At 42.7% G+C, this 11,316-nt stretch overlaps 1 non-coding gene across 1 annotated transcript; it reads left to right on the top strand.

Moving 5' to 3' along the window:
* The first annotated feature begins 10,941 nt into the window (after positions 1 to 10,941).
* Positions 10,942 to 11,048, top strand: LOC125493056 (small nucleolar RNA R71). Its single transcript, XR_007269437.1, has one exon. It is a non-coding gene; the product is annotated as a small nucleolar RNA R71 (small nucleolar RNA).
* The last annotated feature ends 268 nt before the right edge of the window (positions 11,049 to 11,316 follow it).

Below are 11,316 nucleotides of genomic sequence, written 5' to 3'. Positions count from 1 at the left end.
TTCACCGGACCGACCCGGGCAGATTTCGCCCGGTCGGGCGCGGGAGCAATTTCTCTTGGAGTCTTCAGCGTTCGATTTCTGACTAAGTAAGACTCGCTCGACCAGCCGGGGCAGATGTCGCCCGGTCGGGCGGTCGCCAGGTTTTTAGCCCAATATGAGATTTTTGCACGTCCCGACATCTTGTCTCATGTAGCGATATCAAAGATTAGGAAATGCACCAAAATATGGTTATTCCTACAAAAGTCAATCTGAAAGCACAACCACACTACAAGACACACATTAGTACTAAAAAGGGCTCCGAAGAGCGCAATTAATACCAAAAATTCAAGGGCAACGGGGGTAAAATTCTATATAAAATAGACACATCAGGTAGGCGTGTCGCGCACCTATCAAAAGTAATTACCTAACTAACTTCCTAACTATGTAGCAGGGCAAGTCAGGGTCGAATCCACAGGGACAAACAATATCAAACACTAAGTATCTTGACTCAAATTAACTAAACGAGTGACAGACAATGATGAAAAGGGTGTTGAACTAAGACTTATTGTAAACTATGACAATTACAAGGAACACACAAGGTATAATCAATTAATTAAAACATCTACAATTAAGCATCACCACTAGCATGACCAATACATGAATAATTTCCATCCCAAATAACATAATCAAGAATTCAAGAAAAGTAATGCAGCCTATAACTACCAAAGATCTCTCCCGAGTACCAATGGCTACTCTAAACAAGCAATCAAACCTATTCCCATAGAATCATGCAAGAAAAAGACATTAAGCATAGCATCACAATTAAATTCCTAGCAATCCTATCTACTTATTCCCATAGAGATATTCATACCATTGATTGAATCAACAAAACCATCTAGATTCAATTCCCACTGAAAACACGTTATACAGAGTCAAATCAAAATCATCTATCCTTGGTATGATAATGAGCATAAGAACAATCCAATCAAATAAGAACAATTGATCACATAAACATGGGATTAATGGAGGAATTCATGTATTAATCATCGCTAGGGTTTAACTTAACCCTAGATTAATAGACTACTCACTCATAATTGAAATAACAAAGCAAATAATAAACAAATTAAAAGACATAATAATAATGAAAGGAAAGCAGAGATTAAGAAAATTTATTCTTTACTTGAAGAAATCAAAGCGTAGTAATCAATGTTCAACAATGGAGTATACTCAAAAGCTCTCTAAAAAGTTATAAAATGTATTTAATAAAAAGGCGTAGTTTTTAACCCTTAGAAAATAAGTATTTATATGTCTCATAAATTTGGCGCAACACGAGCTTAAAACGGCCCAAAGATCGTCTCGCCCGACCGGCCCGGGCGGTCGTCAGGTATTATGTTTCCTTCGTTGCGCCTAACCGGGCGCCATTCAGCAACATTCTCGTGAAATTTTCCGCCTCACCCGACCGACCCGGGCGGATTTCGACCGGTTTTGCCCGCAAGTGAAGATGGCCTGTCATCTTATATTTTCTGAAAATGCGCTAAGTAACTTTCGCCCGACCGGCCCGGGCAGATTTCTCCCGGTCGGGCGCGGGAGCAATTTCTCTTGGAGTCTTCATCGTTCGATTTCTGACTAAGTAAGACTCGCTCGACCAGCCGAGGCAGATGTCGCCCGGTCGGGCGGTCGCCAGGTTTTTAGCCCAATATGATATTTTTGCACGTCCCGACATCTTGTCTCATGTAGCGATATCAAAGATTAGGAAATGCACTAAAATATGGTTATTCCTACAAAAGTCAATCTGAAAGCACAACCACACTACAAGACACACATTAGTACTAAAAAGGGCTCCGAAGAGCGCAATTAATACCAATAATTCAAGGGGAACGGGGGTAAAATTCTATATAAAATAGACACATCAGGTAGGCGTCCGAGCTAGACTTTTGCTTGTCCCTAAGCAAAACCTTACTGAAAATCAAGAGTTCAAGGCATCAATAGTGGTTTCACCCGATCATAAAATTCTTGAAATGAAAATAGATCGAATCCAAACACACCACAAATCTTAATCGGTAAAGTTCGACAAAAAATACCAATCAGGGATAAGAATCAAGAGAGGCCACTAAATATTCGCTGCAAATCAATGAGAAGGATCTCACAAGGGGACTCGTCATTCATTTGTAAAGCACTCTCCAAGCTGTTAAAGTGACTGCTTATGTCCATCCCCAGTACCCGTCCCTACTCTCATACTCGTGTGTTTGAAGGGTGATATATGGCGCTCAATTGCTCCACTTCACCAAGTTAGTCCATAGGCTTGTATCATCTCTCCACATCAGGTAGTTATACACGCAAACAAATCATATGACTCAATTAAGGTTGTAATGGTGCTTAAGGTGGTAGGTGTGACAAATATTTGGGAAAGTGGTGCTTAAGGTAGTGAAGTACTACTACAACTTTTGTACGAAACATCCCACACGATATATAAATTGCAACACAACTATAACCCATTTTTCTTTCATCTCATCTCCTTTATCTTTTCACATAACCCAAGTAATGGCTTCCAATATGACATAATTCACAATGAGATCTCTTTCTCTTAGAATTTTTTCAATTTGATTTTCATATTTTGCTTTGGAAACCTTACTTGTCTTGTTTTTAGGAGTTCTCTACTTTAGCTACTAGCTAATGAGGATAGAGAAGAATTTCTTTTGCACATGTAATCAATCATATTTGTTCTCTTTCTTGCAATCTTTTCATTCATACCAACAACCAATTTCATAATCCACAAGTTAGTCAACCAGAAATTCCTAAATACTTCACTACCAATAATAAAGAGCCGTATTTTTGGGAAAATGAGGAACTCATAATGTAGTTGTCAAAAGAAACAGGCTCAGCTCAGAGTGGTTAACTAGGGGAAATGAATGCAGGGAAGGTTATTTGGTCTTTTGGTGCAAATTCCTACGTGAGTCATAATCAGTTTTGTTCAGACATTGTATAGCTAATGCATCAATGTAGAGAAAACACAAGTTCTATCATCCCTCATGAAGTGGGCATACACACAAGAAAAGCATGACGTTAAGGCACAGAAGCTCACAGTTAAGCCTAAACATGCTTGCAGGACATATAGAGTGCCACAATCTTGATTCTTATCATAGATCTAAGTACAGTTATGCCATGCCTTGGTGATTAATCATTGTTTCGTGTCCATCAACAATCCAAAGTCAGAACAACATTATGATAGTATGGGGCACAGGGAAACAACTATTAAACATTTACTTTGATTTTTCTCTTCTTTTTTTTTTTAGATTTTTTTTTCCAGAAAGCTTTATACATCACACACAGTGAAAACAAAACAAACCAAAAGAAAAAGAAAGAAAAGGAAAAACACACAAAACACACAAAAGAAAATCTATGCTAAACTGAACTACGAAAGCTGTAAACTACCTAAGAAGTAGAGCTGGCCACGGGCCGTGCTGGGCCTGACCACGGGCCAGGCCCGCGGGCTGAAGTGGAATACGGGCCGGGCCAGGCCCGTGGCCCATCAAACTCGTGCCGTGCCGGGCCGGGCTGAAATTATGGGAAACTTGTCCATGGCCCGGCCCGGCCCACGGGCCTAGCGGGCCGGGCTCGTGCTCACCGCGGGCTTGGTCCAAAAATCACAGTTTTTGAAAAAAAAAAAATTGCAAGGCCCACGGGCTCGTGCCGGGCCCGGGCCGAAATCTAAAATCACCAAACGTGCAAGGCCCACGGCCCATGTTATGGCCAGCGGGCCGGGCCGGGCCCATAGCGGGCTCGGGCCGGGCCGGGCCGAAAACGGGCCGGGCTCGGGCAGCCCACGGGCCAGCCCGGCCCATGGCCACCTTTACTAAGAAGTGATAGAAGATACCATATGTACATTGGAAATCCTCCCCCAAGCTTAACTTGGCAATGTCCGCATTGCAGCAAGGAGAAGGAAAGGAACACGACCCTCAGTCGGACATAGAGTCAGAATCACCATCAGCGTTCTCAGCAGCATCCTGAGTACCGGTGCCTGCGCCACTCCCTCCAGCTCCACCATATGCCAGGTTCCAGGTGTACCAACTGGGGTGGGGACCAGCCTGAGCTATCGTACCAAGCCTGCAATAATCATCATACATAGGAAACATAGCAAGGCCCTAGTCATCGTAGATGGTGTCTAGCTCTAGACCTTGAGTGTTGGCAGTCAAATTCAGTTCCATACGCTGCAGAACACTCATCATCCCCTCAAAGTCAGCAGTAGGGGGAGGGGGTTGGGTAGAGGAGGAGGGCATGGAAGAAGAGGAGGGCATGAAGGGGGCAAACTCTCGCCTACCGTATACATGTGGAGGCTCAGGAACGGGACCAGTCTCAGGTGGGTTTGCCGCATCTCCAACAAGGAAGAGATAGGTAGGTGGGGCGGCATTCACTAAATTGTTATCCTCTATAGGTAGCGGGAACTAAGGCGGGGTTAGGGAGGAGTATAGATTGCCGATTGGCAATCATCCACCTATATTGCCTACCGCTAGGCACAATGTATCTGACGTAGAGGAAGTGGTCAAGGTCGAGGTAAGTAGGTACAGGAACAACATTGGCCCGATTCTCAACATGGTCGAAATGACACGCTATGTGGGTGACTAGTCCCCCAATGACAATAGGTACGGAGGAACGGACACTGCCGTCCTCCTCAAAAGTGGGGTAAGTCGTGGAAATCTTATGCAGATGATACAAAAATGCGTATGCAAGATCAAACTGCGTGGTCATGGTGGCGGGCCATAGATAAGTGCCAAGAGCACTGAGTTCCTCAGTCCTAGAGGTTTTGGGTTACCATCTCCCAAAAATAGTACTCCCATAGAATTTCAGAAGGAAGCGAATGCTAGGATGATACACATTTTGATTTGTAGGTGTTGATAGTTTGGTGGTCTAACACCAGTGAGGGCTTCCCAATGTTGGCCTAGCAAAAAGGTTTCAGGTTTCTTCCTTTCCCCCCTAACAGTCACACCAAATAGTTGTGCAAATTGGCGAAGGGTCAGTCTCGTATCCACATTGGCAAGGCTAAAATACATGACATGGTCGTTTTGATAGTGGTTTCGAATATCTAAGGAACATAGAAATTCGAGGGTGAGGTCCGCATAGGTGCCATGGTACATGGTGAGGAATTGTTCTATTCCCATTCCAACAAACAATGTGCGGGTAATTTCAGCAATACCCAAAACATGCAAGAGGTCACGATGAACAAATCGGGTAGGGGCAATCAAACGATGCTTAAGTTTTTGAAACCGTACCTTTTGAGCCTCATCTTTGAAAATTACATGAGGAAAGGTAGGATCTACCTCAATTGCAGCAGGTTGAGTGCCACGTGTGCCTCGTCGAGCCGCCATTAGAGATGATGAAAACCTGCAAAAATAGAGCAATGGTGGAGAAAGTGAGAATTTCACAAAAATTTGAAGAAAATCATCTCATAATGCACCATAGAGTGTAAACACGAAATTTTCAAGGTTAATATAGCAAGAATCTCCATAAAAATCAAACCTTTACTCAATAAAAACCCTAGAAGGAGGAGTGAGAGAAAGAAGGAAGAGGAGAGAGAGTAAGGGGAAAAAATTGTAATTAGGATGGGAAAATTTTTGAGGATGAGTGGAGGAGTAAGAATTATGGAGAAATTTGGCAGTGTAGATGGTGAGGAAGGAGGACAGTGGGGTTAGGGTTTTGAGAGAGAGAGAAAGTGAGAGGTAGAAGATGAAGTTGGATGGAGGGTTTGAAAGAGAGTGACAGAAATTAAAAGAAATTGTGGGGTTTTACTCGAGTAACTACGCCTCGCCCGATCGGGCGGAAATTTTTCCTTAGTTTTTTCGCGTTTTCTGAATTTGTCTTTTGGATCTGTGCTTTCGCGCCCGCCCGGGCAGATTTCCCCCGACCGCCCGGGCGGAAATTCTTACTCAGAATTTTTTCGCTTTGTGAACTTTGCCCAGCTATTGATGCTTGCGCGCCCGCCCGGGCAGATTGCGCCCGACCCACCCGGGCGGTGCCCAGTGCACATTATTCTTCGATTGGGGCGAAGTTTTAGTCCCTTTTTTTTTCCATGTTCCTGCAGTAGTGTTCCAACATATGAAAATTTTCACTTCAAAAACACTCCAAAAAAACAATAAAAAAAAAAAGAAAATCAAAATAAAAAATGAAAAAGTAGGAAATTGGGTTGCCTCGCAATAAGCGCTAGTTTTTAAGGTCATTAGCTCGACCTCCTCAAGTATCACTCAGGTGAATGGATGGAGAGGATTGATGTCAACTTGCTCAGCAATGGGATCTCCAGCTCGGTAATGCTTCAATATGTGGCCATTGACTTTGAAAGTGTCACCTTGCCGGTTCCAAAGCTCCACTGAACCATAAGGAAAAACCTTGCAAACCTTGAATGGACCGGACTACCGCGAACGAAGTTTACCAGGAAATAGCTTCAGACGAGAATTAAAAAGAAGAACCAAATACCTTCCTTGAACTACTCGGCGCACAATTCCTTTGTCATGCCAACTCTTAGTTTTCTCCTTGTACAATCTAGAACTCTCATAAGCATCCAGACGAAGCTCATCAAGCTCAGCAAGTTGAAGATGTCTCTTCTCACCCACCGTTTGAGAGTCGAAATTGAGGCTCTTAATAGCCCAAAATGCACGATGCTCTAACTCAACAGGAAGATGACATGCTTTCCCATAAACAAGACGGTAGGGGTTGGTACCTATAGGGGTCTTGAACGTTGTCCTGTAAGCCCATAATGCATCATCAAGTTTAGCAGCCCAATCTTTTCGCGTTCTTGCAACCGTCTTTTCCAGGATAATTTTGATCTCACGGTTAGAAACCTCCACTTGGCCACTAGTTTGTGGGTGATAGGAAAGCCCACTCTGTGTGTACCCCATACTTCTTAAGCATAGTTCAAATTTGTTCTCCAGAAAGTGCTTACCTCCATCACTAATCAAAACCCGTGGAATGCCAAAACGAGGAAAAATAGTTTTCTTGAAAAATCTACTAACCACACGACCAGCATTAATTGGAGAAGCAAGAGCCTCCACTCATTTGGAGACATAGTCCACAGCAACCAGAATGTACTTGTTCCCATGAGAGGAAGGGAACGGACCCATGAAATTGACCCCACACATCAAATATCTCCACTTCAAAAATAGTGTTAAGAGGCATCTCATTCCGACGAGAAAGATTTCTCGTTTTTTGACAGCGATCACAAGAATGCACATAATGATGAACATCCTTGAACAAAGTAGGCCAATAAAAACCACATTGAAGAATTTTCGCTGCAGTTTTATTAGTACTAGCATGGCCTCCACAAGGTAAATCATGACAATGAGATATAATAGAGGATACCTCATTTCCAGGAATACACCTTCGAATCACCCCATCTACGCAAGACTTGTAAAGGAAGGGATCATCCCAAAAATACCTCCTCACATACTTAAAGAATTTCTTCTTTTATTGAGATGAATTTCCATGAGGAATAGTGTCACTAGCCAAATAGTTGGTTATATCAGCATCCATGGATCTCTGCAGTGGCTAAAGCTAGAAGCTGCTCATCAGGAAATGTCATCAATTGGTAGAGCCTCATCACCCTCAGCATCCATAACAATTCGAGAAAGGTGATCTGCAACAACATTCTCAGCACCCTTCTTGTCTCGAATCTCCAAGTCAAACTCTTGTAACAACAAAATCCACCGAATCAGACGGGGCTTAGCATCTTTCTTGCTCGTCAAATACTTAAGAGTTCCATGATCAGTGTGAATTATCACCTTCGACACCCACCAGATAGGACCGAAATTTCTCCATCGCATATACCTCTGCTAATAGTTCCTTCTCAGTTGTGGCATAGTTCATCTGGGCCGCAGTAAGAGTCTTGCTTGTATAGTAGATGGATGCAGTTTACCATCCTCCCTTGACCCAATACTGCTCCCACTGCGTAGTCACTAACATCGCACATAATCTCGAAGGGGAGATTCCAGTCAGGCGATTGAATTATAGGAGCAGAAATAAGAGCCGCTTACCTGTGAAAAGCCTCAGTACAAGCATCAGTAAACACAAAGGGACATCTTTGCCTAAAAGCTCAGTTAGAGGTCGAGCAATTTTGGAAAAATCTTTTATGAACGGCGGTAGAATCCGCATGACCAAGAAACTCCTTACTCCTTTGACAGAGTTAGGAGGTGGTAAACGCTCAATGACCTCTATTTTTGCTTTGTCGACTTCAATGCCCCGATGTGAAAACAATATGACCCAGAACGACTCCTTGTTGCACCATAAAATGACATTTTTCCCAGTTGAGAATCAAATTAACTTCTTTGCATCTATGGAGCACCTTTTGTAAATTAGCAAGGCAAACGTCAAAAGATTTTCATAGACGGAGAAGTCATCCATAAATACTTCCATAGATTCTCAATAAGACTGGAAAAAATTGCCATCATGCAACGCTGAAAAGTGGCAGGAGCATTACATAGTCCAAATGACATCCTTCTATATGCGAAGGTGCCATAAGGACATGTAAGTAGTCTTTTCCTGTCACTTGGATGAATAGGAATTTGGAAAAAACCAGAGATCCATCCAACCAACAGAAAAAGGAATGTTTTGCCAATCTTTTAACATCTGATCAATGAAGGGAGGGGAAAATGATCTTTGCGGGTGGCCTTATTCAATTTCTATAATCAATACACATGCGCCACGCTGTCACAGTTCTACTGTGAACTTGCTCACCCTTATCATTCTTGACAACGGTCATACCTCCTTTCTTAGGGACTACTTGAACAGGGCTAACCCACTTACTATCTGAGATAGGGTAGATTATACCTGCATCAAGCAATTTAAGAACCTCTTTCTTGACTACTTCCATCATATTTGGATTAAGTCTTCGTTGAGATTCTATAGAAGAAGCATGTTCGTCCTCAAGAATGATTTTGTGCATGCAAAATGAGGGATTAATACCCTTAATATCATCAATGGTGTACCCAATGACATTCTTATATTTCCTTAAAACTACAAGTAGTTTCTCAATTTGAATGTCATCAAGCTCAGCATTAACAATAATAGGTTAGGTATCATTGGGACCCATTAACACATATTTCAAAGTAGAGGGGAGAGGTTTAAGTTCTACCTTAGGAGGCGTAGTACTCTCCTTAGTTTCCTCAGAAACGCAAAAAATCCTGGAGAGGCTCTTCAGATTCAGTGGTTCGTGTCTCCTCTAGAAGTCTCTTGTATTCCTTAGTCTCCCAATCTTCCTCATCATCACTACCCATCAAGACCGTTTGTAGCGAATCATCAAGTTGCAAATTGAAGGCCTCGCTTCTATCACCTCATCAAGAGCATCCACTCTATAAACAGTTTCTCCCATAGAAGGAGAAGTCATGGAGTTTGTGAGTGTGTACTCCATCTTCTCATCACCTACTTCAAAGTGATTTACCCTTCTTCATGTCAATAATGGCTCCAGCAGTGGCCAAAAAGGGTCTTCCAAGAAATGGGAACTTGTGCATCCTCCTTCATCTCCATAACGACAAAATCACAGGGAATAAAGAATTTACCCACTCGAAGAGGAACATCTTCAAGGATACCAAGTGGAAACTTCACTGTCCTGTCAGCTAGTTGTAGAGAGATGCGTGGGTTTTAGTTCGCCCATGTTGAGTTGCTTGCAGATAGATAACGGCATGAGACTAACACTGGCCCCAAGATCACACATAGCATTCTTGATAGCAATATCTCCAAGTTTGACAGGAATAGAATAGCTGCCCGGATCTCCTAGCTTTTCTGGAAGCTTATTCTGCAAAATAGCACTACACTCAGCGGTTAGTGAAACAGTGACATTTTCTTCAATTTTTCGTTGTTAGAGAGCATGTCTTTCAAAAACTTAGTGTAGGAAGGCATCTCAGATATGGCATCCAAGAAAGGTATGTTGATGTGTAGCTTCTTCAAGATGTCAAGGAACTTCCCATATTTCTTTTCAAGTTTTGCTGTGCCAATCTTTGAGGGAACGGAACAGGTGGCTTGCATGGTTCAATAGGAATGACAGTGGGTTCCTCCTTCTCAGGCTTCTTAGCTTCATCTTCCAAACGCGTCTTCTCTTGAACTTCCTCACTCAACTCTATAACCTCTTTCATGTTCTCTTTTGCCAGTTACCCTCCTTCCAAGCTCTTGCAGTTCTTTACCGCTCCTCAATGAAATGGCATTGATATGCCCCTTAGGATTTGGTTCAGTTTGCCCAGGAAGTTGGCCTGAAGGTTTAGAGAGGTGGCTTATTTGTTGGGCTAGTTGGGTCATCTGACTCTCCATCAATTTATTATGAGCAGTGATTTGTTGGAGAGAGTTGTTGAAGAATTCATTCTGCTTGGCTTGGTATTCAACTTGCTTTGCCTGAGAGGAAGCTAAATTCTCCATGATAGTCTAAAGGTTGGGTCGAGAGGATGATGATGAAGGGTTAAATGGTGGTCTTTGTTGGAAACCAGGTGGCTGGGAGCAGTTGGTGTGTGGAGGTTGAGGTTGGTTATTTTTGTAGGAGAAATTTGGGTGATTCTTCCAACCTGGGTTATAGGTGTTTGAGTATGGGTTGTTTTGTGGCCTTGTGTTTGTGTTTAGGAGGGCATTGACATGCTCAGTTCCCGCTCCCATATTATTATATTGACACTCAGTAAAGGAGTGACCTTGCACTTCACAAATCTCACAAACAGGTGCTACGGTCCGCTACTCAACTGATCAACTTTAGCTGCCAAAACTTGCACAGTGTTAGTTAAAGTAGCAATAGCATCCACTTCATACTTACCTCCCTTTTTAGGGGCTCCACGAGACACACTCCAGTCATTCAAGTAATTGTTGGCAGCCATATCATCCAACAATGTTTTCGCGGTTTCTGGAGTTTTTGCCATGAAATTACCGCCAGATGCGGCATCAATAGAACTTCGAACTTCATGCTTCAGACCATTGTAGAATGTCTGAATCAGTAGCCACTCAGGAATGTCGTGGTGTGGACACTGCCTTTGCAAAGCCTTGTATCTTTGCCATGCTTCATTAAGAGACTCCAATTCATGTTGTTGAAAGCCCGATATCTCGTTTCTGAACTTGGAAGTTCTCATAGGAGGGAAGAACTTGTAAAGAAAAGCCTTCTTCAGTTCTGGCCATGTGGCAATCTTCCTCACTTCTTCTTCCTTAAACCATTCCTTTGCTTCGTCCCTGAGAGAAAAAGGAAAAGACAATACCAATTAAATCATCAGAAACATTAGTTAATTTCAAAGTATTGCATTTTTCTAAAAAGTTAGCCAAATGATCAGTAGGGCTCTTTGGGTGTTCCCGCATAGAGTCCTGTGAGATAAACTGATGAATTGTGGCTTG

Source organism: Beta vulgaris, chromosome 8 (assembly GCF_026745355.1).
Source record: "Beta vulgaris subsp. vulgaris cultivar EL10 chromosome 8, EL10.2, whole genome shotgun sequence".
NCBI lineage: Eukaryota > Viridiplantae > Streptophyta > Magnoliopsida > Caryophyllales > Amaranthaceae > Beta > Beta vulgaris.
Note: the sequence above shows the minus strand (reverse complement) of the source record. Positions and strands in the feature narration are given on the sequence as shown.